At 36.7% G+C, this 17,472-nt stretch overlaps 1 long non-coding RNA gene across 1 annotated transcript in view; it reads right to left on the reverse strand.

The window, feature by feature from the left end:
* Positions 1–5,862: 5,862 nt before the first annotated feature.
* LOC138671986 (uncharacterized) overlaps positions 5,863–17,472 on the reverse strand; it is a 157,658-nt gene continuing 146,048 nt past the window's right edge. Inside the window, exons 3-4 of the long non-coding RNA XR_011319514.1 lie at positions 7,173–7,229; positions 5,863–6,028 (exon numbers count right to left, since the gene is read on the reverse strand). This is a non-coding gene — a long non-coding RNA (uncharacterized lncRNA). The remainder of the gene's footprint in view (positions 6,029–7,172; positions 7,230–17,472) is intronic.

Below are 17,472 nucleotides of genomic sequence, written 5' to 3' on the forward strand. Positions count from 1 at the left end.
TTAGTTTCAGATAGAGGGAGGACATGATGTTAGAGACAGCGGTAAGACAATCACTGGTGTTTTCTAAAAAGGTCGGTGTGATATCAGGAGCAGAAGTGTATAATTGGGTGTCGTCAGCATAGAGATGGTACTGGAAACCAAATCTACTGATTGTTTGTCCAATAGGGGCAGTATACAACGAGAAGAGTAGGGGGCCTAGGACTGATCCTTGAGGAACCCCAACAGTAAGGGGAAGGTGAGAGGAGGAGGAACCAGCAAAACATACAGTGAAGGATCGGTCAGAGAGATAGGAGGAGAACCAGGAGAGTAGTTGGGAACACAATAGTTGGGAACAGATCACTGGCTCACCCTGTTTGCCCAATGACTTCTGCACAAGTTACCCAGCGTGTCCAAAACACCTTCCCATTGAAATGCTATCAATAGAAACACAGGCACGGTGGCTACACTCAATCATTTACAGAAAATCAAATAAAATAATCTAAAATGCCCCCCCCCCCAAAAAAAAAGACAGATTGGAAAAAAGAAGGTTCCATTATCTGGTTTAAATAAGTAAAAAATATAGGTGATGGATAACCGTATATACTCGAGTATAAGCCGAGATTTTCAGCCCATTTCTTTAGGCTGAAAGTGCCCCTCTCGGCTTATACTAGAGTCATTGTCCCAGGGGGGTCGACGGGGGAGGGAGAGCGGCAGCTGTGACATACTCACCTGCTCCTGGCATGGTCCATGCATCTCCAATGGTCTCTGGGCACTGACAACTTCTTCCAGCGTTGAGCGGTCACATGGTACCGCTCATTACAGTAATGAATATGGACGCGACTCCACTCCATAGGGGTGGAGCCGCATATTCAATACTGTAATGAGCGGTACTGGTGACCGCTCAACGCTGGAAGAAGCTGTCTGTCTGTGCCCAGAGAAGACCATGAGGGAAGCTGCCAGGGACTGCGCCGGGAGCAGGGGAGTATAATGGGGAGGGTGAGCAGCATTGCGCGATATTCACCTGTCCTCGTTCCACTGCCGGGCGCCGCTCCGTCTTCCACGTCCTCTACTGTGACTCTCACGTCAGAGGGTGCGATGATGTGGTTAGTGCGCACCCTCTGACTGAACGTCAGTGCAGAGGACGCGGAAGACAGAACCAGTGCCCGGCGGTGGAACGAGGACAGGTGAATATTGCAAGTGCTGGGGGCCTGAGCGACGAGAGGTGAGTTTGCCATTTTTTGTTTAATCGCAGCAACACCATATGGGGCAAACATCTCTATGGAGCATCTTATGGGGCCATAATCAACATTTGTGCAGCACTATATGGGGCACATATCTCTATGGAGCATCTTATGGGGCCATAATCAGCATTTGTGCAGCATTATATGGGGCAAATATCTCTATGGAGCATCTTATGGGGCCATAATCAACATTTGTGCAGCATTATATGGGGCAAATATCTCTATGGAGCATCTTATGGGGCCATAATCAACATTCATAGTAACATAGTAACATAGTAACATAGTTAGTAAGGCCGAAAAAAGACATTTGTCCATCCAGTTCAGCCTATATTCCATCATAATAAATACCCAGATCTACGTCCTTCTACAGAACCTAATAATTGTATGATACAATATTGTTCTGCTCCAGGAAGACATCCAGGCCTCTCTTGAACCCCTCGACTGAGTTCGCCATCACCACCTCCTCAGGCAAGCAATTCCAGATTCTCACTGCCCTAACAGTAAAGAATCCTCTTCTATGTTGGTGGAAAAACCTTCTCTCCTCCAGACGCAAAGAATGCCCCCTTGTGCCCGTCACCTTCCTTGGTATAAACAGATCCTCAGCGAGATATTTGTATTGTCCCCTTATATACTTATACATGGTTATTAGATCGCCCCTCAGTCGTCTTTTTTCTAGACTAAATAATCCTAATTTCGCTAATCTATCTGGGTATTGTAGTTCTCCCATCCCCTTTATTAATTTTGTTGCCCTCCTTTGTACTCTCTCTAGTTCCATTATATCCTTCCTGAGCACCGGTGCCCAAAACTGGACACAGTACTCCATGTGCGGTCTAACTAGGGATTTGTACAGAGGCAGTATAATGCTCTCATCATGTGTATCCAGACCTCTTTTAATGCACCCCATGATCCTGTTTGCCTTGGCAGCTGCTGCCTGGCACTGGCTGCTCCAGGTAAGTTTATCATTAACTAGGATCCCCAAGTCCTTCTCCCTGTCAGATTTACCCAGTGGTTTCCCGTTCAGTGTGTAATGGTGATATTGATTCCCTCTTCCCATGTGTATAACCTTACATTTATCATTGTTAAACCTCATCTGCCACCTTTCAGCCCAAGTTTCCAACTTATCCAGATCCATCTGTAGCAGAATACTATCTTCTCTTGTATTAACTGCTTTACATAGTTTTGTATCATCTGCAAATATCGATATTCGTGCAGCATTATATTGGGCAAATGTCTATGGAGCATCTTATGGGGCCATAATCAACATTTGTGCAGCATTATATTGGGCAAATGTCTATGGAGCATCTTATGGGGCCCTTATTAACCTTTATGCAGCACTGTATGGGGCCAATGTGTCTATGGAGCATCTTATGGGGCCATTATTAACCTTTGTGCAGCATTATATGAGGCATATTTTAATATGGAGCATCTTATTGGGTCCATCATAAACTTTATGGTGCATTATATGGGGCTCCTAATTCAATATGGATATTCAATAACACTTAACCTACTGATGTCTCAATTAATTTTACTTTTATTGGTACCTATTTTTATTTTTGAAATTTACCGGTAGCTGCTGCAATTTTCAGCCTAGGCTTATAATCAAGTCATTAAGTTTTTTGTGGCAAAGTTAGGGGTCTCGGCTTATACTCGGGTCGGCTTATACTCGAGTATATACGGTACCTTTAAAATTGTGTTTTCTGTTCTCGGCAACATGAAGTGTAATAGTTTGTCTAGCTGCACATGCAGACGGTACTGCTTAACATTACTCTCCTATGTGTTCAGTTCCTTTTGTTGGACCACACTTGATAATTTGTGAAGCAAAGTATGGTGTAGTGGTCTAAGTTTTGTTTAATGTACAAGTTTATGTTTAACTCAAATCTGTCACCTGGTTTTTGCAAACCCCATCTGTGAGCAGCAAAATTTAGGTGCAGAGAGCATAATTCCAGCAATGTATCACTTACAGTTCTCGTGAATGCTTAGCCCTATATAACTCTGCCCACACCACTGATTGGCAGTGATTGGCAGCTTTCTGTGTACACTGTGCATAGGCATAAAGCTACTATTCAGTTTTGGAGGCATAGTCGGACTACCTCTCATCAGTCCCAGAAGTCCTCTAGTGTTAATCTTCTGCCGATAAAACTGTTATTTCATAAAAACTACACTAAGAATGAGCGATAAATGGCTGGAATCAGGGTCTATACCCCTATACTATGCCGCTCTCAGATTAAGTAGCAAAACCTGGCAACAGATCCCCTTTAATAATTTATCAGGGTGCATCCAATCACTATGAAAGTTAAGATCTGAAACCATGATTTAATCAGGCAAATACTAATTTGAAACACCCTTTTCTCAATCAAAAATGCTTAAAATTTCAAAGAACTTGTAAAAGCATGCAACTTAAGAATTTATCTAATATTAAAAATCTTCTCTGTTCTCAAGAACAGAGGGATTTTTAATTCTGTGGTGTGATGGTCATTGTGTAGGTTACCAGCCACATCTGCAAACTATCAGAGATGCCCAGTTTCTTAGGCAAGGTGCATATTCTCGCAAGCTCTTTGGTAAAGAACTTGTAAGCGATGCTCGAAAACTGGTTGGTCTAGCCATCTACAGAGCCTCCTTTGATGCTTCAAAGAAGCATCTGCTTGGTGCTCAGAATAGCAAAATGGCTAGCTGTTCAGTCATGCCATTGGCCCCAACTGTTAATCTTCAGGAGTCCACCACCGCAACGGACAGAGGAAGCCAGTCATCAATTCCAGGACTTCTTGTTCTTTTTTTATGCTGAAGATAGTTATTAGTTGGCTGTATGTATTGAGGGTTGTTGTCATGCTTCATAATACATTTTTAGTCACTTAGATGTCTCCATGATGCATACGTATCTCCCTGTATTTCTCAGAACTGAGAACACCAAGAATGGAAATAGAAATGTTGAGGACTGTAGACCAGTTATTGGCTAAGGAAGCTTGATTTAGTAGTTGAAAGACATGTCATGATATAATAAATCCCTTCTAAATTGTTGGACCCAGCTGTATTAGTCTACTGTTTAGAGAAGTCTGGCCAGAAATAGTCTTCATGGAAGAATTGAGACCAAAAACCATACCTTTGACACGTCAACAAGGCTGTGACTCAAGTGACTTAACTATGCACGAAAACATAGGAACTAGAATGTACAAAAATGGCAGCAGATGCTCTGGATTGATTAGTAAAAATGTGAAATATTTGGCTGTAACAGAAGGCAGTTTGTTGAAGGGCTTGAGGGTAGTACAATAATGAGCGTCTACAGGTAACAGTGAAAGATGGTGGAGGTTGTTTGCAAGTTTGCAGCTGAATTTCAGCAAATGGAGATGTTGAATTGGTCAAGATTATTTACTGTATGTTCTCAATGCTGGGAAATACAGGCAGATAAAATTATCAATCATGTAATATAATCATGGAGGCATCTTATTGGCCCCAAATTTATTCTGCAGCAGGACAATTCCCCAAAACATACATGTAAAGAACAAGGAGTCCTGAATCTGATGATATGGCCCCTGCACAGCTCTGATCTAAACATAATCAAGTCTGTGTGGAATTACATAAGGAGACAGAAGAATTTATACAAGTCTACATCCACAGATCTGTAGTTAGTTCTCCAAGATGTTTGGAACGATCTTCCTGAAAAAACTGTGTGCAAGTGTATGTAGAAGAATTAATTCTGTTTTGAAGTCACAATAAATACTGATTTGATTGAGATTTCTCTTTAGTTCATTCAATTGTTTTTTAATTGCTAAAACACTATTAACACTTCTATTTTGAAAGATTTCTTAATTTAAAGCATTGGTTCCACACCTGCATAACCTTTTGCACAGTATTTTATGACTGCTGTAGATACCATAGCAGAGACCGCATAAATTATAGGGTCCCAAATTCCATTTTCCTCCATACCTGCATGATCACAGGGATTAAGAATTTTAAAGACAAAGATTAAGTATGCGCCCTACCATTAATTAAAGTCTCATGGAAACCAGCCTATAGGTGTACAATTTTTCAACAGCAACTGGCAGGGTATATTAAGCATTTAAATTAATGAGTAGTCTCTGTAGTGTAGGACAGGTCAAGTCCAGAGTGAAAGATGCTCTTTGCTCTATAGTCAAGATATGATAAGCCACTTTTAACGCAGACTACCCTAATAGGGTATATAACATAGGTTTTAAAAACTAAACACCCACGTCACTGAATACAGTTAAGTCTTGGGCACTTATGTTCGTTCCTGAATAATTATTGTTCACACTATTTAGTGCATTGCTTTTACAGAATAGAATAGAAGCAATGGCAGCTTTATACTTCTTTTACTTAGGCTTCATTTATATTATGTCTATTTTCTTTTGTCCTATAAACTTTCAAGATGTCATAGCATGAAATATTGTTGTATTATGTGAATTGGAAATATGGAAAAATCTGAGCTAGCTTTAATACTGAAAGTAAAGGAACTAGATGTTGTAATCACTCTGGCATTCAGGCCATATACATAGATAGGACAGGCTGTAGGACGCTGAACACACTCCGAAGAACTCTTGGCTATAGTTTGTAACAGCACAGGACAATCCCACACATTTTCCACATCATTGCACAAATTAGATCACCAGTGTGACATTTGAAGGCAGGCGTCACAGGAATAAGGTGGAGTGCTTTGGATATTTGGTCAGTAGGATGTGACATAGCTAGTTCACGTGGGAAGGAATGAGGACGTGACGTTACTTACATAAGATCACACAGCACTTGACTTCACAAATCAGCATGGCGCCTGCTAACAAAATACTTCCTCCAATTTTCTGTAGCCCCCCCCAAAAAAAAAAATATATAAAAATACATACGTTCTTTGTTCACATACTTACTGATCAATATCACATTCTGGCAGAAATCTTTCATAGTCATGCACTAAGCTAATAAAACTCTGACACGCCTTCACCTGGGCAAAACGTAAAACCTCTGGTTATATCAGGGACATTGCTCCTTGGATATTTTTTTTCTTATCACTGTCGGCTTCTTTCATCCTTAAGAAAATGTTTCCTGTTTAGATCTTAAATGTATAGAGCGGGGTCATAAAACAGGGTGCTAAGTTTATAACCCTGTAAAGAGACCTACATATATATATATATATATATATATATATATATATATATATATATATATATATATATATATTTAGTTTTTCTGAAAAATAGAGGTTTATTTCATCCCTGTGCTTAGATAAGACAAGTTAATATATATATATATATATATATATATATTGGGTGGGCGTGTGCGCACGTGTGCGTGTGTGTATATTCCCTTGTATACCTTGAATATCTACGCACAGGGAGGAAATAAACATTATATATATATATATATATATATATATACACACACACACATAGATCAGATACATACATACACACAAAAATATATAATATATATGTACACACACACGCATGCTATATCAACTAATTACGGGACCTCTCTATGATATAGCCACAAGCAAGGTACAGCTCACTTTTCTCTCCATTGCTTGTCCCTAAAGTGTGAGAACAAGTCTCCATGAATGAAAGGAGCTATTGTATTGTAACTTCTCTATCTTAACATATAACAGACCGTGGATTACTAAATACTCCTGACTCGCTATGTCGTCTGTCATTAGCATTACGTCAGCAGAAGATCATTCCTGCCATGTGCTTCAAGCAAGTCGACAGTGGCAGACTGAACTAGTAAAAGGCAGTGCTGTACTATATTAGCATCTACCGTAATATAATATAATAGAGTAAAAAGAAACATTAAAGACATTCTACTGTCTTATCTAACTTATTACTACAAAGTACAAAGTGAACTCCATAGTTTGAAATAAAAGCTCCTTGTTTTCCTAACATTAGTTTTCTAAATTAATTAACGTGATATGCAAGACATAATAATTGAAGAAACATTTTCACTTATTGAACTCACCGTAACGAAGAATTGAAGATAATATCTAAACTTCTGTTCTAGTCTCATTCTTTCATACTAGAGGGAAGAGAAAAGAACATTATTCAGCTTTCTATACATGATCTCCTCTGGTTTTCTCTTGACATCCAAAACTGACAAGAGATGGCTAGAAAATGAGCCTTAGCTGGAATTCCTGAGGGTTTAGCCAGCAGCACACAATCCTAGAAAGACTTCTCAAGTTGTAGAACACATTCAATCCCAGTCCTCGAGTTCCTCCTACAGAGGCAATGCAATTGATAAATCCAGAGTTTCCCATACAGCTTTGGCTGAAGTGTGTGGTTGTCAGAGAGGCAGGAATGAGAAAGTCTAGCATAACTCAAGTGCTTGGAGTCTTATAGAGTAGCGCCAATTAGAGGCTGACCAATCACATGCTGCTGGGTGCAAGCAATCACGTCAAGAAAAGGGCAGTCCCATCTGAATCAAAGAAGTTCTGAATTACTGAGGTTACACAAAGGACACTCATTGAGAAAAAAATAGGCAGTGCTCTGGAGCTGAAAAAAAACGCCCAAGAGAAACTGCAGGAAACGCCTCGCATAGTCACAGATACTAAGCACTGAGCGGCCACTAACTCATATCTCTCACAGGAAACATGTCTGGCACATATAGTGTGCAGCGCAAAGGAACAATTCACAAAGGAAACAATTAACTAGCAGAGATGAAGACGCTGAAGCACCACTGGATTGTGTCTCCTTCCCCGCAATGTATTAAAAGGCCATTCAGAAGAAGTTTTTTTTCTTAAAATAAAAAACGGCATATAAAATAAAAAATACTATCAGTAATAATAACAGCAGCATGAGGATACTATTTAGGATTTTAGCATATTCTTAAAGTTTTCTTTTCCTAATGCAAAATCTTTGGCACATGACTAAAGTGAACGGATTAAAAATGATCTGAGACACCTGTAAGTTCTGTCAAATGGACACTATGGTTTAGTTCCAAGGAACAGATGTAGTTTTTGATTGACAACCGATGGAATGATTCGGACAATTATTTAAAAAAAGTGATAAAACTACGAGAAATAACAAAAATCAAAAGCTCACCAAATAATATATGTTTAAAACGAGAAATCACTTGATTGGTTTATGATATAATTAGGAGGTAAATATTTAGTATAGCATTAAGTTGAATTAATTATAGCATATAGTAACATAGTATGATATAGTAACATAGTTAGTAAGGCCGAAAAAAGACATTTGTCCATCCAGTTCAGCCTATATTCCATCATAATAAATACCCAGATCTACGTCCTTCTACAGAACCTAATAATTGTATGATATAGTAACATAGTTAGTAAATATACATTAATTATAATTTAGAAAATTGATGATTTTTGGTAAACTACCAGACATAAACCATAACGTTTAACAGTTAAAAGAACAAAAAAAGTATATACAGTATATATATATATATATATATATATATATATATATATATATATATATATATAAATAATGAGGGAGGAATACCCATTCTAGAAACATTCCCAAAAGCACAATAGAACAGTGATCAACTGGTGAATTTCACAAAAACAACAGTCAATTCTGTAAGGGTGCTGAAAGAATACAGCAACATGAAGATAGTCCAACAAAGCTGAAAAAAGCTATGAAATAAGGCCATAACACTCAATAAAGACCGTGCAAAGATTGAGAACAATAAGCCATGATGAGAGCGCAAGAACAGATGCATAACATATTTAAAGTAAGGAAATAACAAAAGGAAAAACAATAACCAAAAGCAAAAAATATCCTACACTGTAATATAGGTCCACCTATTGACAATTTGTCTATTTACATATACTATCAATGTTTTATCACTTTTGCTGCAACAGAGGATTGTTTTCTAATATGGATTCATTTTTTTTTTTTAATCAGATCATTTTTATTGATTATTTGATCTTATAAACAATTACATACATTATACATTATAGTACAAACAAAATAAAGTTAATAAACAAGTTTCACCATTAAGTTTATATAGTCCTATACCTGCCAAGGTATTCCAAGCCAAAGGATTCATTTTTAGTGAAACATTATTCTTGTTTCCTTTGATGGAACAAAATGATCAACTTCATAAATTAGCAAATTTTTAAAATTAAATATTTCCTTTATCCTAACTGCTGGAAACACACACCGAAGTATAAAGACTAGAGTTTATCATAACTCTAAAGGGAAAATTAGCCCTAATAATCCAATGATGCTTCTATACAACATCTTTACACTCTTTACACCATATGGTCTGTACATGCTGCATCTTGATTGTTACAGCCAGATTGGAATCACTAATATCTTAAATGTTAATAAAATTACCAATTATGCATAAACATATGTAACTGTATTGCCTAAAAATAAACCGCATTATGTACAGCATCATTTCATCTCCAATATTTCTAATCTAGTTTCACAAAGAGGTTTGTTTTAAGTGAAAATTTTGAGTTCAGTTATTTATAGTTATTAGTTTAATTTTCTTTACCTTTATTTATAAACTGCATAGTAATCTGTTGTACTAAGGACTGAAGAAAATCTTAAGTGCATTTCACATTCAGTAGATTCTCATTGAGATACTAACATAAGCAATCTGAATTATAAAAATGTTAAAATGAAACATCAGTTTATCATCTATCTCATATATCTACCTATCTTTAACTATCTACATCTATTTACATCTATCTATCTACATATCTCTCTTCTATCTATATCTTTCTTCTATCTATCCATCTATCTCTCTTCCATCTGTCTATCTCTCTTCTATCGCTCTCTTCTATCTATCTAGCTATCTATCTCTCTTCTATCTACCCATCTCTCTATCTCTCTTCTATCTATCTATCTATCTATCTCTCTTCTATCGCTCTTCTATCTCTTATCTATCTCTTATCTATCTATCTATCTTTCTATCTATTTATTCATAAAAAAGGAACAGCACAAAAATCTTTTGACTCCATTTTCCAAATAACTGTGCAGAGTTTAATCAGACCCACATGTCTGGTGCTATCTATCTTTCTTTCTATCTATCTATCTATCTATCTATCTACTGTATCTATCAATTCAAATTCAAATTCAAATTCAAATGAGCTTTATTGGCAGGACTAAGTACATGTTAGCATTGCCAAAGCATATGGTAAAAATACGGGGGTGGGGGAGGGGGGCATATAGAGGTCCAGGGAATATCAAATTCCTTTTAGAGGATAGGGGATGTTTCCAGGGTGGGGTATAGGAGTCCATGACATATCGGGCTCTTTAGTCGGGGGATAGGGATATGTCCAGTGTTGGGGTACGGGAGTCCATGACATATCAGGCTCCTCTTAGTCTGTGGCAGGCACTGACATATTCCGCTGCTACGGCCACTGCACTTTCCTCTTCCCCCAGTATTATCAGCAGTTTCTCTCTATCTTCTACAAATCTATCTACCTATCTCTCTTCTATATATCTAAATCTCTTCTATCTACCTCTCTATCTACCTATCTCTCATCTTTATAACTATCTCTCTTCTATCTATCATCTCTCTTCTATCTATCTATCTATCTACATTTCTCTTTTCGATCTATCTCTCTTCTATCTATCTACATATCTCTCCTCTATCTCTCTTCTATCTATCTATCTATCTAATTATCTATCGCTCTTCTATCTACCTATCTCTCTACCTATCTCTCTTCTATCTATCTATCTATCTCTCTTCTTCAACCGCTCTTCTATCTATCTCTTCTATCTCTCTTCTATCTATCTCTCTTCTATCTACCTCTCTTCTATCTACCTATCTATCTATCGCTCTTCTATCTAGCTTCTATCTACCTATTTCTCTTCCTTCTATCTCTCATCTATCTATCTTCTATCTATCTATCTATCTTCTATCTCTCTCTTCTACCTATCTAGCTCTCTTCTATCTATCTTCTATCTATCTATCTGTCTTCTATTTATCTCTCTTCTTCTATCGCTCTTCTATCTCTCTTCTATCTATCTATCTATCTATCTATCTATCTATCTATCTATCTATCTATCTATCTATCTATCTCTCTAGCTCTCTTCTATCTCTCTTCTATCACTCTTCTATGTCTTCTATCTATCTCTCTTCTATCTATCTATCTATCTATCTATCTATCTATCTCTTCTATCTATCTATCTATCTATCTATCTATCTATCTATATACCTTTCTCTCTTCTATCTCTCTTCTATCCATCTACCTATCTCTTCTATCTATCTCTCTTCTATCTATTTATCTTCTATCTACAGTATCTACCTATCTATCTTCTATCTATCTACCTATCTCTCTTCTATCTAACTATCTCTCTATTTATCTCTTCTATCTATCTAGCGTTCTTCTATCTATTCATCTCTCTTCTATCTATCTCTCTTCTATCTATCTATCTATCTATCTATCTCTCTTCTATCTATCTCTCTATCTCTCTTCTATCTACTTATCTCTCTTCTAGCGCTCTTCTATCTATTCATCTCTCTCTTCTATCTATCTTTCTTTCTTCTATCTCTCTTCTATATATCTATCTATCTAGCTCTCTTCTATCTCTCTATCTCTCTTCTATCTATCTACTTATCTCTCTTATATCTCTATATCTCTTCTATCTATCTCATCTATCTATTTCTTCTATCTATTTCTTCTATCTATCTCTTCTATCTATCTCTTCTATCTATCTCTCTTCTTTCTATCTATCCCTCTTCTATCTCTCTTCTCTCTTCTATCTACCTATCTCTCTTCTATCTATCGCTCTTCTATCTATCTTCCATCTATCTACCTATCTCTTCTGTCTATCTCTCTCTTCTATCTCTCTATCTATCTATCTCTCTTCTATCTCTCTAGCTCACTTCTATCTCTCTTCTTCTATCACTCTTCTATGTATCTATCTATCTATCTATCTATCTATCTATCTATCTATCTATATATCTCTCTTCTATCTATCTATCTACCTTTCTCTCGTCTATCTATCTCTCTTCCATCCATCTACCTATCTCTTCTATCTATCTCTCTTCTATATATCCATCTATTTATCTTCTATCTACAGTATCTACCTATCTATCTTCTATCTATCTACCCATCTCTCTTCTATCTATCTACCTATCTCTCTTCTATTTATCTAGCTCTCTTCTATCTATTCATCTATCTCTCTGCTATCTATCTTTCTTCTATCTCTCTTCTATCTCTCTCTATCTATCTATCTATCTATCTATCTTCTATTTATCTATCTATCTCTCTTCTATCTATCTACTTATCTATCTATCTCTCTTTTAGCTATCTCTCTAGTATATCTAGCTCTCTTCTATCTATCCACCTATCTATCTCTCGCTTCTATTGCTCTTCTATCTGTCTCTTCTATCTATCTCTCTTCTATCTATCTCGTTTCTATCTATCTACCTATCTCTCCTATCTATCTCTCTTCTATCTTCAAGGCTTGAGAAAGGTTCCTGTTGGGACCGAAACATCGCTTTCTGGGCTGATGAAATAGCTCCTTTTCACTTCAAAACGGTGTGCTGCCTCCAATTTTTCTGGATTTTTATAATTGAGGTTTGGTATTTGCCTGGGGGTGATCTGCACCCGGACTCTTTATTGTGCTGCTCTAATTCTCTTTATCTATCTATCTATCTGTCTATCTATCTATCTATCTTCTATCTATTCAAATTCAAATGAGCTTTATTGGCAGGACTAAGTACATGTTAGCATTGCCAAAGCATATGGTAAAAATACGGGGGTGGGGGAGGGGGGGCATATAGAGGTCCAGGGAATATCAAATTCCTTTTAGAGGATAGGGGATGTTTCCAGGGTGGGGTATAGGAGTCCATGACATATCGGGCTCTTTAGTCGGGGGATAGGGATATGTCCAGTGTTGGGGTACGGGAGTCCATGACATATCAGGCTCCTCTTAGTCTGTGGCAGGCACTGACATATTCCGCTGCTACGGCCACTGCATTTTCCTCTTCCCCCAGTATTATCGGCAGTTTCTCTTCCTCCTCCTTGGAGGTGAAGTCTGGGGGAGATCAGACAGCCTCTTGAAGTGAGTGTCCCTCACTGCGGAGTATTTGGGGCACCTCAGCAGGAAGTGTGCCTCATCCTCCACGGCCTCCTGGGGGCACTGCTGGCAGAGTGTGTTCTCTCGAGGCTTGTAGTTCTGTCGGTGCCGCCCGGATTCGATGAGTAGGCTGTGGGCTCTCAGTCTGTACCGGCTCAGGATCTGTCGATCTTTGGGGTTTTCTAGTTTCTCTAGATATGGGGCCAGTTTGTACTCCCTCTGTAGATTCCGGTATATTGTCAGTTTCTGGGATTTGTTTATGTCGTTCCTCCAGATGCTGAGATATTCCTCTTTGACTTTGGCCATGGAGGTTGATGGCTTGGTCAGACTGGCTTTGGGTACTATCTATCTATCTATCTATCTATCTATCTTCTATCTATCTACTTATCTCTCTTCTATCTATCGATCTATCTATCTTTTCTATCTATCTCTATCTCTTCTATATATCTCTTCTATCTACTTCTTCTATCTATCTCTCTTCTTTCTATTTATCTATCCATCTTCTATCTCTCTTCTATCTACCTATCTCTCTTCTATCTCTCTTCTATCTATCTATCTATCTTCTATCTATCTTCCATCTAGCTACCTATCTCTTCTGTCTATCTCTCTATCTCTCTATCTATTTATCTATCTAGCTCTCTTATATCTCTCTAGCTCTCTTTTATCTCTCTTCTTCTATCACTCTTCTATCTATCTCTCTTCTATCTATCTATCTATCTATCTATCTCTCTTCTATCTATCTATCTATCTATCTCTCTTCTATCTATCTACCTTTCTCTCTTCTATCTATCTCTCTTCTATCTATCTCTCTTCTATCTATCCATCTATTTATCTTCTATCTACAGTATCTACCTATCTCTCTTCTATCTACCTATCTCTCTACTATCTCTTCTATCTATCTAGCTCTCTTCTATCTATTCATCTATCTCTCTCTTCTATCTATCTTTCATTCTTCTATCTATCTCTCTTCTATTTATCTATCTATCTATCTTCTATTTATTTATCTATCTATCTCTCCTCTATCTATCTCTCTATCTCTCTTCTATCCATCTATCTATATATCTCATTTATCTATCTCTATCTCTTCTATCTATCTCTTCTATCTATCTTTCTCTCTTCTATCTATCTATCTCTCTTCTATCCATCTATCTATATATCTCATTTATCTATCTCTATCTCTTCTAGCTATCTCTTCTATCTATCTTTATCTCTTCTATCTATCTATCTATATATCTCATTTATCTATCTCTATCTCTTCTATCTATCTCTTCTATCTATCTATCTATCTATCTATCTCTCTTCTATCTATCTCTCTATCTCTCTTCTATCTACTTATCTCTCTTCTAGCGCTCTTCTATCTATTCATCTCTCTCTCTTCTATCTGTCTTTCTTTCTTCTATCTCTCTTCTATATATATATGTCTATCTATCTAGCTCTCTTCTATCTCTCTATCTCTCTTCTATCTATCTACTTATCTCTCTTATATCTCTATATCTCTTCTATCTATCTCATCTATCTATTTCTTCTATCTATTTCTTCTATCTATCTCTTCTATCTATCTCTCTTCTTTCTATCTATCCCTCTTCTATCTCTCTTCTCTCTTCTATCTACCTATCTCTCTTCTATCTATCGCTCTTCTATCTATCTTCCATCTATCTACCTATCTCTTCTGTCTATCTCTCTCTCTTCTATCTCTCTATCTATCTATCTCTCTTCTATCTCTCTAGCTCACTTCTATCTCTCTTCTTCTATCACTCTTCTATGTATCTATCTATCTATCTATATATCTCTCTTCTATCTATCTACCTTTCTCTCGTCTATCTATCTATCTTCCATCCATCTACCTATCTCTTCTATCTATCTCTCTTCTATATATCCATCTATTTATCTTCTATCTACAGTATCTACCTATCTATCTTCTATCTATCTACCTATCTCTCTTCTATCTATCTACCTATCTCTCTTCTATTTATCTATCTCTCTTCTATCTATTCATCTATCTCTCTCTTCTATCTATCTTTCTTCTATCTCTCTTCTATCTCTCTCTCTCTTTCTATCTATCTATCTATCTATCTATCTATCTTCTATTTATCTATCTATCTCTCTTCTATCTATCTCTCTTCTATCTATCTACTTATCTATCTATCTATCTATCTATCTATCTCTCTTTTATCTATCTCTCTAGTATATCTAGCTCTCTTCTATCTATCCACCTATCTATCTCTCGCTTCTATTGCTCTTCTATCTGTCTCTTCTATCTATCTCTCTTCTATCTATCTCGTTTCTATCTATCTACCTATCTCTCCTATCTATCTCTCTTCTATCTTCAAGGCTTGAGAAAGGTTCCTGTTGGGACCGAAACATCGCTTTCTGGGCTGATGAAATAGCTCCTTTTCACTTCAAAACGGTGTGCTGCCTCCAATTTTTCTGCATTTTTATAATTGAGGTTTGGTATTTGCCTGGGGGGGATCTGCACCCGGACTCTTTATTGTGCTGCTCTAATTCTCTTTATCTATCTATCTATCTATCTATCTATCTTCTATCTATCTACTTATCTCTCTTCTATCTATCTATCTATCGATCTATCTATCTTTTCTATCTATCTCTATCTCTTCTATATATCTCTTCTATCTACTTCTTCTATCTATCTCTCTTCTTTCTATTTATCTATCCATCTTCTATCTCTCTTCTCTCTTCTATCTACCTATCTCTCTTCTATCTCTCTTCTATCTATCTACCTATCTCTTCTGTCTATCTCTCTCTTCTATCTCTCTATCTATTTATCTATCTAGCTCTCTTATATCTCTCTAGCTCTCTTTTATCTCTCTTCTTCTATCACTCTTCTATCTATCTCTCATCTATCTATCTATCTATCTATCTATCTCTCTTCTATCTATCTATCTATCTATCTATCTATCTATCTCTCTCTTCTATCTATCTACCTTTCTCTCTTCTATCTATCTCTCTTCTATCATCTACCTAACTCTTCTATCTATCTATCTCTCTTCTATCTATCCATCTATTTATCTTCTATCTACAGTATCTACCTATCTCTCTTCTATCTACCTATCTCTCTACTATCTCTTCTATCTATCTTGCTCTCTTCTATCTATTCATCTATCTCTCTCTTCTATCTATCTTTCATTCTTCTATCTATCTCTCTTCTATCTATCTCTCGCTTCCATTGCTCTTCTATCTGCCTCTTCTATCTCTCTTCTATCTCGTTTCTATCTATCTCTCTTCTGTCTATCTCTTCTATCTCTCTCTCTTCTATGTATCTCTCTATCTATCTATCTATCTATCTATCTATCTATCTATCTATCTATCTATCTGTCTGTCTCTTTCTTATATCTATCTCTCTTCTATCTATCCATCTATCTACCTATCTCTCTTCTATCTATCTATCTATCTATCTATCTATCTATCTATCTATCTATCTATCTATCTATCTTTCTTATATCTATATCAATCTATCTATGTCTCTCTCTTTCTAACCACCACTGACATGTGCAGAAGTGGCCAGTCTACAAGATGAAATCCACGTCTATTCTATCTGCTGTCTCCCCCTCATGGAGATTTTTTCCCAATAATTGTGCATCTCCCTTTGTTTCACTTCTCCTTTAGTTTAGTTTAAATAGATGTTTTGCATTATTTGTCCTTTTGCATCTTTTCCTGTAAATTGAAACATTGCCTCCACAATAAAAGTTACGGTAATATTATCCTTATTATTGCTATTCTAACTAATGGACTGCATGTTAACTATTGTAGAGGGTCGCCAAGCCGTTCACATCCCTACCAAGTTTAGAATCTTTTACTATTATAATTGCCCGAAAACCTAATTTGTGGGCACATAATTGCATTCTTCTACTCATTTATTTCCATTTATTCCATTTCTGTTCCTATTGCATCTTGTCAGTGAAACATTATAATTACAGCACTGTTATAATTACCCTTTATACAGTTCTGCCTCCAGGACTGCTTATTGCTACATAAATAATAATCAGTATAAGTATACATTTTCTATCTGGCTTAAGTTTGGAATTTGACTGACAATAAAGAAATGATTCTAGAATGCATTAATTCATGTAATTATTATTTATTATTATAGCGCCATTTATTCCATGGCGCTTTACATGTCGACTATATGGAGGAGGTTTTACTTGTTTATTCCTTTTAAATACAGTAAGTGGATTTGTTTTCACTTGCCAATATTGGAGTCATTGCCCAACTCTATCCATGTTCAAGTATTT

This window comes from Ranitomeya imitator, chromosome 3 (assembly GCF_032444005.1).
Source record: "Ranitomeya imitator isolate aRanImi1 chromosome 3, aRanImi1.pri, whole genome shotgun sequence".
Lineage (NCBI taxonomy): Eukaryota > Metazoa > Chordata > Amphibia > Anura > Dendrobatidae > Ranitomeya > Ranitomeya imitator.